Below are 9,538 nucleotides of genomic sequence, written 5' to 3' on the forward strand. Positions count from 1 at the left end.
TTTGTGCAGTTGGCCTGTTCATATGATTGACTGCATAATTATTTTTTTATTTATCTTTATGTTTTTGTAGAAACTTATGGGTAATATATAACAGGATCATTTTCATTTATCCAAATTCTTCTACTGCTAAGAAAATGGTAAGCGTGGGATAGAGGGTGTAACAGGAGCTGTCCTTGGGCATGAAACTCCTGCGCTCGAAATGGGCTCCACTCCAGCCCTGACTCCCACTCATGACGTTCAGATATTTTGAGAAATACAACAAATAGACATTTCTTTCCACAAGTGGAGTTTCTATCAAGTAATCTCTCACATGACGAGTTAAAGGTAAAACCTGAGCTCTGCTGATTTGATCTAGATCCACACTGCAGTAGAAATTAATCACAACGAGGAAGAAGAACTTAAAATGAGACGCATAATGATTTATTCCTTGAGAACTAGACTAGAGCACATTCTTGAACTGTACTTTGGAAATGGCTTGCGTTTTGTGCAGCAGTCGTCAGAAATGAGTAGAGCCATGCTGCTCTGAAGTTTAGGATTTATGGAGAGTAAGCATGAAATGCTTTCTGTGTACAAAACAAATACTCTCAATGTTGGGAACAGGCCCGGTGCTGCGGTGAGGTGGGGCGAGGGGGGTAATTGCTATATTAAGAGGAAGGAATTCAAAATAAAGTTAATCTTTCCACCTCTTCATAAGCTCAGAATGAGCGTGCTGCATCTTGTTCAACATGCAAAGCACAGAGACAGTGTAACTGAGACGAGGGTGAAGATTCTGCTGTGCCAGGATCCAGTTCAACCCGGTTTAGGATCAGGCCAGGAATGGGTTTGACTTGGCACTGATGGTGTGCAGAAGTACTCAGATGTGTTTGTGTGTGTGTAGGTTCATCCGCGTTTAGCTCTCTACTGTACTGTATGCTGTATGTGAATTTAACTAGTACATTCCTCAGCCACCCGCTGCGGTAAAGCTTAATTTTAACTCAATGACCACCTCACCTTGCTGCCAATTTTCTGAAAGCTCCTCCTCCTCCTTTCTCCTGCAAGAACTAAAACTAACATGGCAGTGGCTTCAGCAGTACAAAGTCTTTGATATTTTCTATAATCTTACTACTGAGAATGTTTTAGTAACACAAAGATTATTTTTGCATAATGTGCATGAAACAAAACGTTTGAGTCAGGTAATTGTGGTAATTCCTACAGTTCAAAAACTCATCTGAGCTTCGTGGTCGCAGCTGAGCTTTCTGCTTTCTGCTGGTTTAAGTGGGCAAGTCCAGTCCTAGAGCGCCACTGCCCTGCAGAGTTTAGCCCTATTCCTAATTGAACACACCTGCCTGTAATTTTCTAGTGAGGACTTTGGTTAGATTTTTCAGCTGTATTTGATTGAGGATGAAGCTAAATTCTGCAGGACAGTGGGCCTCCAGGACTGGACTTACCCATCTCTGGTCAAGCAGTTGCAGGTGCTCCAACCCATAGATCTTCAACCCTGCTCCTGGGGACCCACTGTCCTGCAGAGTTCAGGTCCAACCCTAATCAAACACACCTTAACCAGCTAATCAAGGTCTTCAAGATCACTTGAAAAGTCACAGGCCAGGTGTGCTTCAACTTATTTAGCCGTGGTGCAAGAGTTGGTGACAACATTACTCAATCCTGTTCTCTCGTCATAATTTTCCCGTCTTGTCTTTCTACTGAACCTATCAATAAAACTGGTTAAAAGGATAGAAATCAAATGAAGTTAAAACAGGGGCATCCAATCCTGTTCCAGTGTCCTGCAGAGTTGATCTCTAACCCCAATTAAACACGCCTTAAACCAGCTAATCAGGGTCTTACTAGGCATGCTAGAAACTTCCTGGCAGATGTGCTAAGGCAAGTTGAACCTAAACCGGCACTGTCCCTCCAGGACCGAGTTTAGAAACCTCTTAACTCTTAAGAGTTAAAAGAACTGTTCCAACTCTGCAGGCCAGGTCGACGCTGATAACCATGTAGGCAGCGTGCCGACATACAGTGCCGTTGCGCTTTAGGTGTCCCGAGTTCGAATCCCAAATCGAGGACCTTTCCCAATCCCACCCCCTATCTCTCTTCCACTTTGCTTCCTGTCAGTTCTGATCTGTGCTATCATAATAAAGTTGAAAATGCCAAAAATAAATCTTTAAAAACTCTGCAGGCCAGTGTTTCCCAACCCTATTCCTGGAGGCCCCCTCCCCAGTAGTACGCATTTTGTATGTCTCCCTGACCCATCTGACCCATCCATTTCAGGTCTTGGAGTCTCTACTAATGAGTTGAATAAGGTGTGTTTGATCAAGGAGACATGCAAAAGGTGCTTAGGAAATCACTGTCTTGGGCTACCAGCTTCAATGGCTGCAGCACTGAAGCTGGAATTTGGAATATTTCTTAAGTTCACTAAATGTCGATTGAGATGCTCTATCTCTCCACAACAGATCTGTCATTTACCCAAACGTATGCGCATCGGTTTTTCACTCTGCCAGATTCAGTTTCTAGAAGGGTTAGTAATGTATCCATTCTGTTTCTGCCCTTGCCACAGTGGGTCCACCCTGACTTCGCGTCGCACTTCCTGAAGAAAGGAAAAGCCCTGATGTGTTTGTCACCCAAGCTGACGGCCGGGGCTTCGTGATGGAGGCCGAATGTCTTCGCTCGGACCCTCTTCGGACACTCAAAGGCCACTCTGTTTCAGCCTGATGACGAGCCGATTGGATATAATCTTGAGCGGCGGACTCAGGAGATGGGGAGGGATAGGGAAACTCTACAGAAGGCTTTGCAGGGAAGGATCATCTTTCTCCAGAAGTAGGAAACGAGCGTTGGAGGGTTTCTGCTGCCAGTCGGCTCTCTCCTCCTGTTACGACACAGGACCAAATTCAAACCATGTGTCCTTGCACCCGGTTAGCTGCTTTTGCCCACCTCTAGCATTAGCGGTCTGGACGGATCCATTTCACTGCCCCTCTCCCGTGCGGCGTTCTCATTCTCCCAGCCCCAAATGAGCCTCTCCGTGGGACTCCTGGCTTAATAGGCTGGAACTTTCCCATGTCCGGTCTCCGAAGGTGGCTGTTATCCTCCCAGGGCCCCTGTGCGAGTTTCAAGCTCGGGCGCATGTTATGGGGTGAGTACAGTAGCCCATCTCAAGGGTCAAAGGTCACTTCCTTTTCAGATCTCTGCTTAAAGATGTGTTAAATACGTGAAGGGGCTGAATGTGTTTTTGGAATATCTTTTTGTTTAAATATGCAGAACTAATGTGCCATATATTTGGGAGGGGGAAATATTTGCTGCCTGCTGCAATTCTGATCTGTCACCACTTGAAATGTGTATTTATTTATGTATTCTTTGAGAGAAAAAAGGGAGGGAAGAAGTTAGCGGATTTAACACCGAGTACGTGTTTTGCTTATACGACCATTTTGAGGCCCGTTTAATGGACAGACTTCGATCTTTGTGGAATATGACCCCTCGGCTAAGCACCATGGACCGCGTATTGACCTGGCCTTAATAGCAAAGCCATACTATAAGGCAGGGTTCCTCAAATCTGGCCCTGGAGAGCCAGTGCCCTGCAGAGTTTAGCTCCAGTCCTAACCAAACACACCCGAGCAAGCCAATCAAGCTCTTTAGAGTTATTACAAAAATACAGGTAGGGGAGTTTGATCAGGGTTTGAGCTAGACCTTTGAGGAGTCTGCCATAAGGGAACAAGGACTAGATAAGAGTTTTACCAGGAAATGATAGCACAATATGAACAGGTCAAGAAGTTTTCTCACTCTTACCGCTGGTGTCAGCTTCAGACAAACTTTGTTCATGAAAGCAATTATGTTTTTGTTCCTGTTTAACGGAAGGTCATGTTAGCTCTGTATATCGAGGCAGGGTGATGGACGATTTGAGAGCAAGGAATGGGTGAAACTCTACTATCTTATCTATCTATCTATCTGTACAAGTACATATCATACACTAACAAGTACATATCATAGACTATTTAGAGTTTTGTCCCTAAAGTAAAAAAAAAAATTGCTTTTATCTTAAATAGCATTTATTAGTGCCAAAAGGCAGGAATTAGCATTATCAAATGGCTAATGAGGTTAATTCAAATCACAGGAGACTACATGTGCTTGTAAGATACACTGAGAGGTTACTGCCTACTGCTGCTCACATGCATAGAACCTGTTGAATTATGACAGTAATTTGTTATGATAGCCAAAAATAAAACCTGCTGAATTAGGGTGAAACCAGGAAGTTATTCAGTGTGTGACAGACAGGTATGTGCATTGTCTTTGTGTAAATGCCTGTCATCTGTCCTGGCACAGACGTTTTCTCTGAAAGACACGCTGCTACATCGAACCAGTCTGACCTGTGGCCTCTGTCTCCGTTTCACTTCCTCTTTTCTTCAGCAGAACATGTAGACTTGTTGCAGCGATGCACGTGCGTTATGAGGTGCAGACTAAAATTGTCTCTAAAACTCAATCGTGTGTCTTTCTTGCTGATGGCGTCCACGTCATTGCGTCTCCGTCTCTGCTCTGAAAGCCTCTTGTTAGCAGATCAGGTGTCTTGTTCACACACAGATGTGTCTCGTAGCTTTACGTGGAGGGAGGTGTGTCATGATGGAAAGCTTTTAATGGAGACACTCAGATAAAAGCAGCCCTGTCTTTACACATTTTCTCAGAGAAGCGCTGGCGTACATGTGTGCCGTGTTTGATCATGCCTAACCCCCTCCGCATCCCAGCGCTCCTCTGATGCCTCAGCTCGGCATTCCTCTCATAACAGTCAGACGCCTTTACCGCGGTATGTCCCTGTACTCATTCCTGCCGTACTGTATGGGAAAGACAAAAACAAGCCAGGCCATTGTACATCGAGAGCGCTTATGCCCTCAAGGCTTCGAATTTCTCCTTACCTGTCACAAAAATCCCCAAGTGTGGGGTGGATGTATAAAAACTGATATTAGCTCTGTTGTACCTACCTCGGCAACATTTCACGCCTGAAGGCTATTTCAGAGAGTAGGCAGCAAAATGATGCTGCTTTATCATTATACTTCTTTTTGGTACTGTACCATTGTGTGATGTCTTTAAAGGACCTAGAAGTAAACGGTACGTTGTAGTCATTCAGTAACATGGTTACCATCTGATACGATCACTGTACCATGGAACCACCACAGTACTTTTTGGTGAAGTTTCATCCCAAATCTCAGTAGCTCCGTGAAAAATCTCAGTCATAAAAGTTATTTTTCAATATTTTGTAATCCCTTCTAGTATCAATAGAAAGTAGCACTGTCTAATTAAAAAATGTACCCTTTCACCCAACTTTAAACGGTATTGTCCTGGAAAAAAGTTGCATTTTAATTTTATCTTCAGAGCAAGGAACGACGTGGAAAGCTGTTTGGACCATAATTGGCAGAAAACACTGTATGTTCTAGGGGTGCAACGGTTCTCGGTAAACAATCGAACCGTACAGTTCTCCACACACGGTTCGGCATACACTAGACCGCGGTTCAACTTAAATCTGACAATGCATCTGTAATATGGTTTGTTAGAGTTCGACTAATGCATGTTTCTTGATGGATACAAATTCTGGCTTCCCAATACATTACAACAAGAGCGATGAGAGAGAAAAAAAAACAATACGTGGACAAACCAGTCACTCTTTAATCAATGCGAGTGCTTTATGCTGGAATAACGTGTTGATAGCGCAGGTGAGACCTGAACAGCACACGTTGCTATCTGTGTTTAAACTATACTCATTTAAGCCTTGCCAGTTTAAATATTAAAGAGCCAGAAGACATGCGCGCGCAGAGTGAGAAGATCTGTGTGTGCGCTCATCCGAAGCGCGTGAACCCGCATCTCAGAACACGCGCAAATATTAAGCTCTCTGTGAAGTATTGTGCTTGAATGGACAAATTCACACAAAAATTATGTCAAAATGCCCGTCATTGTGAGTATCCTAGCAGACATAGTCGGCTGAACAAACAGTATCAGTGCACTGGATCAGTGCGTTCTCTTAAAGTGACAGCACTTTCTTAATGTTAGTCAAACAGCAACAACACGGAAATCTCTCACTGCTCTTGATTGAATAACTTTTGTAACTTTAATAAGGATTAATCTTTAATTTATACATTCAAATATGCACTGTTATTTTACATTTGATTTATTCAATTTCTGTACCTAAAAACTGTTAGACCTACCTAAAAAACTGAAAAGCACTGTTTATTTTATTTGTATCTTTTTTCACTGTTTATTTATTTGTGCTGTTGTTTGTAGTTAGATTATTTGTTCTTATTTTCTTTGTTTTTATTTGACAATATAGTTTTTTCCCTAAACATAGCACATACCGAACCGTACCGAAACCGTGACCCTAAAACCATGATACAAACCGAACCGTGAGTAAGTTGAACCGTTGCACCCCTAGTATGTTCTAGAATATACAGTGTGTTTCACAATAGTACTTTTTTTTTTGTGCATGTACAGTACAATGGTAATACCTTGGTGTTTTTTGAGTACCGTATAAATACCATTGAATGCAGACGTCGTACTTCCACTGTACTTTTTTGGCGATATTGTGTAGCCTTTAGATAATGTGTAAATATAATATTAAAAACACATGCATCAAGTTAAAAGTTAGCATAAAATCAAAATGGACAATTCTTGCTTTTTCCATGGAAGATGGTAGAAGTTAATAATAAATAAATCATCTTAGCACTGGAATTTTTTTTATTTTATTTTTTTATTTACGTGCCCTCATAATATTTAATAATATAATTTTAGAAGCTGTTTCACTTGGATATGTTACAATAGGGTCAGTTCTTTAGCAGAATCTCAAATTAAAAGTGAAATTCTAATCAACTATTTACTGTACTATTTCTTGACATGAAAGTAAGTTCTCATTTCACTGATTCGAGGGAGCTGTTGATTTTGTTACCAATTCAGGTGCACAAGTGTGATCGTTCCTTGGATTTTGTCAGCCCGTGGATGAATAACTGGAGCAGCAGTAGACGAATTTGGTCTAGAAGTAAAGTAGTTCTGATTTAAATACAGGAGAGTCTGTGATCTAATCCATCCCAGTATAACTATGAATAAATCAGCACTGCACTGTCAGTGGATGTATATCAGGAGCAGGGACACCTCTCTTTGCATTTTGATTTGTAGTTTTACTGGAACCGTATGAGACGTGCTGCAGTTTATCCAAGCCATGAAGGCAGGAGCCCTGTGTCCCAGAATCCATGTGGATGAAGTTCTACATCAACACACACACATTGTGACAGAAAGGTTCAGGACTTGTTTCTAAGAGGATTTGGTGTGTGTGGGTGGTTTTAAACACTGAGGTCAGGTGGAGCAGTCTCTCCGGCAGGCAGGGCTGCAGTTAGCACACATGCATCAAAGGCAGGTTTGCTTGTTAAAGTGTGTTATGGTGCTGAACGCAGCAGGGTGGGACTGCGCACCAAACTTAATCTGTTTAAATGTTGGCTCTCGGCTGGAAAAAGGCCCTGCAAGGCTCTGGATACTGGAGTACGTGAAGCGGCTTTGAGAGAGATCCACAGGAAGGATTGCTTTCGTTCACTCAAAACGAAGATTCTGCTATTATTTACTTTTATCATCACATTGACTGCTGAAGAATTATGACGAATCTTTATGTAGCTCCACTGTGAAAACAAACCTGTAGAATCTACTCAGTAAAATGTTGTGCGCTCAGTTTACTCAGATGTTGAGTAAAGACTACCTAGATTTAACAGCTATAACCCACTATATAGCAATTAGGTAAAACCTGTCATTTGTCGATACATTACACAACTCCTGGTAGCACTTTATTTTACAGTGTCTTTGTTTCATGTTACATGTACATCACAATAAACAGTAATTACAAAATAACCCTAAACCAAACCCAGTCCTAACACTGTAGTAAGTGCATGTTGTTAATTAATATTAGTGCTGTCAAATGATTAATCGCATCCAAAACATATACAAAATATATTTAATATATAAAAATAACACATTTTCCTAAATATGTAAATGCATGTGATGTATTTATATATACATAATAAATATATACAGTAAACACATATATTATGTAAACAAAAAACTTTTATTTTGGATGCGATTAATCGCGATTAATCATTTGACAGTACTAATTAATATTACTCAGTACTTAGTTGTATAATTGCACTTTATGTAACATTATATTTATGCAATTAAAGTAGCCAGTGTAGCTGGCATAGCCAACATTTGCAACGATCAGTAAGAGTTCACTTTGCCTTTTCACTAATGTTAGCGCAACCATACAATACATTATCACCACAGCCTAACCGCAGCACTACTCTTCACCACAGAAACTTAGACAAAACAGAAACTATTTGAAATACCCAACATAACTGAACATTATACACAAACAGGCCTTTGTCTTTTCCCAAAAACATCAAATAACACTTAATTTCAACATCACCTTTCCTGATCCAGCCCTATACAAAGCATGCTGGGAACTAAAAATCCACTGCCTAGTTTCAGTTAATACTACAAAAATGATTTTAGGTCAAGTAAACTAGGTTACGTAAACTTAAATTTTATGTATTTAAGTAGTTTGGACACAATTAAGTAAAAGACCAATCTTCAACAATGTGTTGCTTTAATTCGTTTAAATTATGTAAATTTAACACGCAATTTTACTAACAATTTCTGAGTGAAAATTGTTTCAAAGTATTTTTTTTCTCAGTGTGTATTTGAGAACAATTCATTATGACTTTGACTTTCAATCTCCAATCGCAGAACAAAAAATGGGTCTGAGGTAGGCTTGTTGCGATAGACGGTGTTTTCGGTTATACCGGTGTTAAGCCGCAACACCGGTTACGTCATTTGTTTACTCAGATGTTGAGTAAAGACTACCTAGATTTAACAGCTATAACCCACTATATAGCAATTAGGTAAAACCTGTCATTTGTCGATACATTACACAACTCCTGGTAGCACTTTATTTTACAGTGTCTTTGTTTCATGTTACATGTACATCACAATAAACAGTAATTACAAAATAACCCTAAACCAAACCCAGTCCTAACACTGTAGTAAGTGCATGTTGTTAATTAATATTAGTGCTGTCAAATGATTAATCGCGATTAATCGCATCCAAAACATATCCAAAATATATTTAATATATAAAAATAACACATTTTCTTATACTTTTTTATTTTATTTTATATACCTATTTAAACTTTGTAGCCCAAGTAATTTGTTATTTTATTAGGCATGGGCCTATATGGTGTATTTTTATTCGTTTTGTTAATAAAAGTTCTATGAGTTTGACGTTGTTGTTGCTTGAATTGACTCAAAGCCGAATCGCCGCTAATTTGAAAGTGAAAGTAAAATGCGCATGGCACTTTTACAAGCCATTTGAAAGCGACGAAAAGAGGGAAACTCAAACGAACTAACACCGCCCCCCCCATTTTTTTTTATGGATAGGATAGTAGTGAGACAGGAAGCGAAGTGGGAGAGAGAGGGGGGATGGGATCGGGAAAGGTCCGCGAGCCGCAACTCAAACACGGGACGCCCTGAAGCGCAATGGCGCTACATGTCGCCG

General features: G+C 40.6%; 1 protein-coding gene and 1 long non-coding RNA gene across 3 annotated transcripts in view; one reads left to right on the forward strand and one right to left on the reverse strand.

The window, feature by feature from the left end:
* The window catches only part of LOC107680187 (gastrula zinc finger protein XlCGF57.1-like), a 964,523-nt gene that overhangs the window by 604,878 nt on the left and 350,107 nt on the right, over positions 1–9,538 (reverse strand). The gene's annotated exons all lie outside the window — the stretch shown is intronic.
* Positions 1–9,538, forward strand: part of LOC107680208 (uncharacterized) — a 64,166-nt gene that overhangs the window by 21,087 nt on the left and 33,541 nt on the right. Inside the window, exons 1-2 of one of the 2 annotated variants that reach the window (XR_001633124.1) lie at positions 2,346–2,448; positions 2,534–3,106. This is a non-coding gene — a long non-coding RNA (uncharacterized LOC107680208). Of the gene's footprint in view, positions 1–2,345; positions 2,449–2,533; positions 3,107–9,538 lie in introns of those variants that run through there. The other variant, XR_001633123.1, reaches the window with a different exon arrangement.

Source organism: Sinocyclocheilus anshuiensis, unplaced genomic scaffold, assembly GCF_001515605.1.
Source record: "Sinocyclocheilus anshuiensis isolate Anshui unplaced genomic scaffold, SAMN03320099.WGS_v1.1 scaffold492, whole genome shotgun sequence".
NCBI lineage: Eukaryota > Metazoa > Chordata > Actinopteri > Cypriniformes > Cyprinidae > Sinocyclocheilus > Sinocyclocheilus anshuiensis.